This window comes from Myotis davidii, unplaced genomic scaffold (genome assembly GCF_000327345.1).
Source record: "Myotis davidii unplaced genomic scaffold, ASM32734v1 scaffold428, whole genome shotgun sequence".
NCBI lineage: Eukaryota > Metazoa > Chordata > Mammalia > Chiroptera > Vespertilionidae > Myotis > Myotis davidii.
Window position 1 is genome coordinate 2,022,415 of NW_006299834.1, and position 8,096 is coordinate 2,030,510.

Consider the following 8,096-nt stretch of genomic DNA (forward strand, 5'->3'; position numbering starts at 1 on the left):
TGCCTGCTGAGAACAGGACTTCTATAAGGACAAAAATGTCTGGGAGGCTGTGGTCCAAGGCCATTTTGCCAGCTATAGGTGGGTCTCCGGAACCAGAGGGAGCACAGGGCTCTTCTTAAAACTGAAGGTGCTTATGCTCGAGGTGAAACGGAATTCTATCTAGACAGAAGACGTGCTACGTGTACAAAGCACAGAGCAATGCAGTGACTCCTGGAGGCAGACCGAACAAAACCAGAGTAATCTGGGGAAAGGTAACTCGCACCCTTGGAAACAGTGGCATGGTTTGTGCGGAATTCTGAAGCAACCTTCCCCCAAGGCCACTGGACACAGAATCTGTGTGCTGCTGTACCCCGCAAGGATTTAAATTTATTGAAAAGTAAATAAATGGGTTTGTTAAGAAACCACAAAGGGAAATATTGGGTGGGGAGGTAGGGTTTCTCAAATACCTGCGTTTCATAATACACACAAACGTGTCATATATGCCTTTGCATGTATCAACTATTACAAAACATTTGAAAAGAGGAAAAGAAAGTACAAAAGAAAGCCAAAGTCACTCTCAAATGGTTTTCTAGTCTCTGCTTGGCTCTCTCTCAGGGCCTGCCTCAGAGGGCTCCCGCTCTGCTGGCCAGTCCTAGCTTCTCTGGTCCGACACAGGAGGACACCTGAGCCAGCTCTGAGTTTCAACCAGGAGAGTGATCTTCAGCACCACCCTCAATTGCTCTTTCTTCTTCCCTCCGCAGTAAGTTCGCTTTGGAATTCTGGCAGGTCTCCTTCCATGGTGTCAGAGTTATCTCTGCTCCACTTCCAGACTCTGCCTGACCTCAGCGGCAGCCTCCTACCCAGTGACCATCATCCTCTTTAATATCCTGCTGGTCCAACAGTCTTTCCGACCAAATCAAATTTCTGAAACAAAGCTTCCCACCAATTGCTCCCTCCAACTCCAAGGGACTTCACTTCCCACTCACCCATCTCATCATCCATCCTGGAAAAACACCCACTCCCTTTTCCGCACCTGAATGTAATCACCGTGCCTCGCCTTTTCTGCTTCTTACCATCTTCTTCCTGTCTGAATTTCACAATTCCGTTTAACAAATACAAACAATTACTTTTACCAAGGACTCTCTTGCACTTCAGATCCAGCTATCTTTCAGCTGCTCTTAAACCCAACTGTGACTTGTTAAGAAAAAGTATCTAAAACTTGAAAATAAAGCAGAGAGAGAGAGAGAGAGAGAGAGAGACTCTTTAAAGTCATACTAGAGGTAGGCATGTCTAACTTGCCCACCAAAAAGTCACCTGATGCTCTATGGAAACATAAACTTGTTTAACTTTCTCTACACTACTGATTAGGTCCACATTCTGTAGCGTTAGATATTTACCTTTCAACTCATAAACTGCACATGACTTATCTGGCAAAAAAAAGATAACCTTGAAGGCTTTGTTTCTATCGGCCAGTAGGACATTAACCAGTTTTACATCTAAATTTGCAATCTTATTCTTTTCCTAGTATGTAAATAAAAGTTTTTTTTGCATTTTCCTTAGATCAAACTTTATCATCCTGCTTGTTTTTCTTGTTTATAAAGTTAATAAACCTTTAAAATATTAGTCCGAGTATGTTTTTAACATTTCAAAAATTTAATTTTGCTACATTACATACAGCACGTTTTATAAATATATATTTATTTTTTAATCCTCACCCAAGAATATTTTTCCATTGATTTATAAAGAGTGGAAGGGAGAGGGAGAGACACAGACAGAAACATCCATGGGAGAGAGACACATAGATTGGTTGCCTTCGGCAGACACCCTGACTGGGGCCAGGGATCAAGCCTGCAACCGAGGTATGTGCCCTTGACCAGAATCAAACCTGGGACCCTTCAGTCCTAGGCTCAGGCTCTATCCGCTGAGCCAAACCGTCTAGGGCAAATGATTTTTTGTCTGTTTATTTCAGAGAGAGGAAGGAAGAGGGATAGAGAGGTAGAAACATCAATGATGAGAGAGAATCACTGAAGGCCTGCCTTATGTTCAGCGCTTTGCATACACTCCTCATTAAACCTTTGCAACACTGAGATGGATGCTACTATCATTTCCACTTCCTAGAAAAGCACCATGTAACCTGTCCAGCCTCGTCCAGTCAGCAGGGATGGCACTGGGATTTAGTCACACTCTTCCCCACCACACTGGACAGAGGCTTTGGTTCTACTATGCATGGATATTATAAAATGGAGCCTGGCATGGGGCAGATGCTCAGCTAAGTCCCTCGTTCACAAATGAACACAAACACCCCAAGCTCAGGAAGAGAAGTGTTAACGTAAAAACATTGAAACCTGTAAAGAATTTTTGTGAATTCATTTGAGTCAAACTGTCAACAATTGCCAAGAAGCAGAATCTCAACAGATAGGGATAGTGCTCCAGAGAATGGCTGGTTTTCATCTATTTTTATACACTGCAATCAAAGGAGGGGATGTAGGTGGGTTACATGAAATCCACTGGTGATAGATTAGAGAGGCGGGAGAAAGCAAAGCAGGGGGAGAGGCGAGACCCCTGGGATTGGATAAAAAGTAAAATGATAGACACATACTTAGGTGGGTGCAGGATAGTCTACAGTCAAAAATTAACATGATAACAGTAACAGTGAAGGAGCCTAAGGGGCCTGGCAAAAGGGAAGTTATAAGTTACCCAGACATTTCAAGGGTATGTTATCATAGATGTAAAAAGACAGACAGGCTCAGTTAAGGTCAAGGTTGACATTGTCAGTGAAGATACCGGCCTAGGATGTAACCACCCACCGTAACTGCTTTTAATTAAAGTTTAATTTCAGACCATCCTCTGTGGTGACTTTAAGTCTCTCAGTTTGCAAGCCCGCCATGCAGGCCTTCCCTGAGCTTGTCAGGTCAGCATGTGGCCCCTTTTGTCCACAGAAGGAACGTCATCCCAGCTCTTCCTTCCAGTATTTCCTGGCTCTTTACCTGCTCCCACCCCTCACTGTATTGTTCTCTCTAATCTCCCAGAACAAGAGACTGAAAGTTGAGCAAGAGTAGCAAGTAAGACTTCAAGGAACCCATCCTGCACAACCCCACTCCTTAAGACCTCGCATTTCACAATGCCGGGGAACCAGGTAATCAAGTCAGCGGTCAGGCTTAAGCCTGGAACTGACTTCCTAGGGACAGTCTCTGAGCAACTCACCATCCCAGCCTTCCATTCATGAGCACACCCCAACCTCCCTAAGACTAAGGACAGAAATAATACTGCAATGCAGGTTATTAAATCATGCTGCCAACATCCACCCAGCCCTGGGTTCTACGGCTGGGAGCTGGAGGATTCTGAGTAGACCCAGCACAGAGCAAGGGCTCCAAAGTGTTAGTTTCCTTCCCACCTCCCAATTTCAGAAAACACAGACAAACCCAACCAACTGGGTGGAGTTGTGAAAAGGACAGGCACTGACAAGTGCCTCCCCCAAAAGGGCTGCCAGAGCGTAGAGAAAGGACTCGCCAATCTTGCGGGCAGTGGAAGCTGGGCCAAGAAGGATGAAGAGAGTCTTGGGAGTCAGAGGGAGAGGGGGGTATTGCAGGCAAAGGAAAGTCTGAGAACCCACAGCACCGGGAAATGTCCTGCAAGGTGCAGACGGCAAGTCGCCCCACCCCCTCCCTGAGCCCCGCTGGGCCAGTCCTTTTGAAAGGGCTGTTCGCACGTCCTGGAACACGGCTCCGCTCTCCTACCTCCTTTACCCGTCAGACCTCAGCTATGAGGTCCTCCTCCACAAAAAGTCTTCTCTGATCCTGCCTCCCACTAGTTGGGAGCCTCTCCAGATACTCCCAGACCTTCCAGATCCAGAGCTTTGGGGGGTACCCTGATGGGTTCTTAGGCACTTAAAGTTTGAAAGCCTCTGCCCTATACTGTACTCTGGCCACAATGAATCACATATCCCAGAACATGCCAAATTATTCCAAATTTTGGTCCAATTCTGTCAAAATGAATATCTTACCCCTTCTCATTTAGAAAATTCTGTTCACTCACCCATCACAACTCAGCTCAATGCCAAAGTCCCTGTGAATTTTTTCCTAATTCCCTTCCTTGTGCTCCAAAACCTCAACCTCTGTTATGGAATTAGGAAACGATCTTTGTACTTTGCTTTGTATCATGAAAGGCAGAACTGTTTCATTCATGTCTATACCCCAGAGAGTCTAGCGCTGTCCTGGGGATACAGTGGATATGCATTCAAGCTGAACTGGGTTAACTTTTTAAATTAAATTTAAAAATTTTAAAACAACTTCTGACCAGACCAGGGGCTCCTAGATGGGCAGGAATGAGTAGGGGATCCCATGTCAGAATGCCCAAGTTCAACTCCTGACGCTACATTAGCATAGGAAACCTCAGGCCAATCATTTTATCTCTCTCAGTTGTCTCATCTGCAAAATGGGGATAAAAATCGAGCATCTGCCTCACAGCCCTGTGAGGAAGACAAGAGTATCAGGACTCGCGGCCTCACTGCACTGTCCACACTTAGGAAGAAGCAGGACTTCCCTGCTGCTGTGGGTGGCGAGCGCCTGAGCGGAGCAGACGCCACTTTAACAAGGCAGTTCCACATCTGGTCCTGCAGCCGGAATTTCATCACTGCTCCAACCAGCCCAAACCCAACAGACCAGTTCCACAGGGCTAGATATTAGACATCTAGACACATACTCATTAGCCATTCCAAAGGCATAAGAGGTGTAGGAAGAGCTCTGTTTTCGTTTGCCAGCCCTTCAATGGTTTAAGATTCGTTTCTAAACAGAGGTTCCCCAGGGAGCCTTACCTTGAGTCCCAGTCTCTGGGACCTTGCTAAAACCTTGCTACTCTTTAAAAAATTCCATCATGTCAACAAAGCTTAACCCTTGAATCTTGTGGTCCAGAAACGGAACACATGTACCCTGCACTTTGTGACTGCTCCTTTGTATCTCACCCATGCCTACAAAAGCCCTTCCAAAGGGAAAAATAAACACCCCAAAACTGTATTCTAGAAAAAGGCCCCTTGGTCCTGAAGAGTAACCTGCAAACTGAAGTTCCTCATTCCTTCTCAGAGAGAGCCGGAGGTGAGTCCCTGCCCGCTTCCTTCCGTGTTGCCGCTCACTGGAGTCTCGCAGCACCTGCGATGTGGACATGCCCAGCCCCACCTCACGGCGGAAGCTGAGGCTCAGAGCAGTGCTACGGGACGCAGGGGAAGTGACCACATGGAGCAGACCCTCCCAGGCCTCTCTAGCCTCAACCCACACCACCTGGCGTTTACAATTTATAAGCTCGCTTATACCAGACAGGGCTGTGGCATGGGGTTGAGGGAAAGTGTGTGCTTTGGAGATGGACAGGTAGTTGTGTGACCTGGGCCTCAGTTTCTTCATCCGTAGTGTACCGTTCAATTGGAGACAGGATTAAAAGCAAAACATAGGAGACCATGTAGGTGAAGGGCCACACACACAGCGTGAGGGCAGGGACCTTACTTACCCTGCAGAGCCCAGCACAAAACAGGCCTGGCGAGGGGGCGGGGCGGGGGGGATCTGAACTGTGGGTCTGACCAGACATGGTGCTGGGCACATGGTGGGTGCTGCCTACACTTTGATTTCAAAACCTGATGAAGGATGGAAAAGAAGAGGTGACTGCAGACAAGTCAGTCAATAACTAAGGAAAGATGAGTCTCATGCACCTAGAGCAGCGGTTCTCAACCTGTGGGTCGCGACCCCTTTGGCGGTTGAACGACCCTTTCACAGGGGTCGCCTAAGACCATCCTGCATATCAGATATTGACATGACGATTCATAACAGTAGCAACATTACAGTTATGAAGTAGCAACAAAAATAATTTTATGGTTGGGTCACAACATGAGGAACTGTATTTAAAGGGCCAGAAGGTTGAGAACCACTGACCTAGAGACCACGGATGCACCTCAGGATAAAGGACGGTATGTCTGCACAGGCTGCAGATGAAGTGCTCCCACATTCATTATCAAATACACGCATGCAGCAATCCCACTGCCCGCCACTTATCCTGCACTTACACCTGCACGTGCCAAATGATGAATTTACAAAGCTATTCGCCACTGCATTGTTTTTGGAAACACCCTCAAAAGTCCACCATAAAGGGACTGATGGAAAACCATGCAGCAGTGAAAAGAACTGGAAAGATCTCTAAGATATAGTCTTATGTGGAAAAGGGGGCAAGGTACAGGAGAACAAAGCTTAGAGAATGCTACCTATTTGTGTAAAAGGGCAGGAGCAAAACATGAAAATCCATACTCGTTATTTACTTGTATTTGCATTAAGTTCTGAAGGAAGTAAAATAAAAAATTAATTCCTTGTGAGGAGGTGAGGGCTGTGGGCCCTAAACAGATGGTGGATAGGGCTGGTAGCAAGACTCCCCAGTACCCTCTAATGTTTTTTATTTTGCTACATGAATGTATTACCTTTTTTAAAAAATATATATATATTTTATTGATTTTTTACAGAGAGGAAGGGAGAGAGATAGAGAGTTAGAAACATCGATGAGAGAAACATCAATCAGCTGCCTCCTGCACACCTCCTACTGGGGATGTACCTGCAACCCAGGTATACGCCCTTGACCGGAATCGAACCTGGGACCTTTCAGTCCGCAGGCCAACGCTCTATCCACTGAGCCAAATCGGTTTCGGCAGTGTATTACCTTTTTAAAAAAATTTAATATTTTCCAAGTCATAAGTCCCACTTAACACTGTAATTTATAGCACTGGAAGGGCATTAAAAATGAAAGAGAACAGCTGCAGTGTGAAAGAGCTGTAACTCAGCTCTTGGCTTGAAGAGTCCTGTTTGGGAAACACACACCGATGAACCAACTCCAAGGTGACTTGCTCATCCGTGTTCAGAGCAACAGTCCTTATGCTGATGAAAAACTCCAAATGATACAAGTGTCCCACAGAGACATGGATATGCAAGCGTTTGCCTTTCACATGGATCATGTTAGATTATATGGCTATTACACCTCAACTGTTTCAACATGTAGCAACCTGTAAGTGAAACTGTAACAATTTGTGTGCATTCACAAAGGTCAGACAGAATCCACAAGGATACAATTTGATATTCAGTGCTATTTGAATCAAGTTGCTTAAGAACCTCTTTATATTTAATTACAAAATTGAGGAGAGAAAAGATCTAGTTGAGAAGTAAAAACGTATACATTTTTTAGCCCTAGCCAGTTGGGCTCAGTGGATAGAGCCTTGGCCTGTGGAGCAAAGGGTTCTCGGTTGATTCCGGTCAAGGGCACGTACCTTGGTTGCAGGTTCCTCCCTGGCCCAGGCCCTGGTCAAGGCTTGTGCAGGAGGGAACCGATTGGTGTGTTTCTCTCACATCGATGTTTCGCTCTGATTTTCCCTCTCTTTTCCACTCTCTAAAAGATCAATGGAAAAATATCCTCGGATGAGGATTAACCAAAAAAAAAAAAAAAGTGTCTATTTTTTAAACGTGAAGACGTGAACCGAGTATGAGAACAACAAAAGCCTTTCAGCGAGAGGCAGCAGCACTGAAGAACATTAGGCCAAAGGCCTGGGTGTGAACGTGAAGAATGTTTGCCAAGGGCGAGGCCAGGCCGACCCAGGAAGGAGAGGAAACTGGTTCGGTGGTCTGAGCAATCCCAGAAAAGGGACTGGATGAGATCAGGAGCTAAAAATGGGTGGGAAATAAATAAGCTGTAACAGCAGCTTTTTCAACCTAAACAAACATTAGCAACAGTGAGATATATTCAAGTGTCAAAACAAAGCTGATATCTTGAAAAAGGCTAAAAAGCAGATCTGTGCTTCACCTCACTGAGTTTTTCCAAATGATGACTCACTGGAAAAAGGGGAAGTCCGTTTCTAACCCTGCTCCTCACCTCCGCCTCCCAGGGGAATGCCAGCCACACCCTCCCCAACTCTCACCCCTGGCTCACTGGGTTGGCCAAGCCAACCTTTCCCAGTGATGCGGGCACTCAGGCTGGGACCCACCCAACACCCTGCACTTCAAATGCTTCCTTTTCCTTAGACATCCCTTTACAGAGTGCCTCAGTGCCAGGTACTGTCTGGGGACTCTGCCAAAGACGGTAGTGACTGCAGGGAGAAGCCA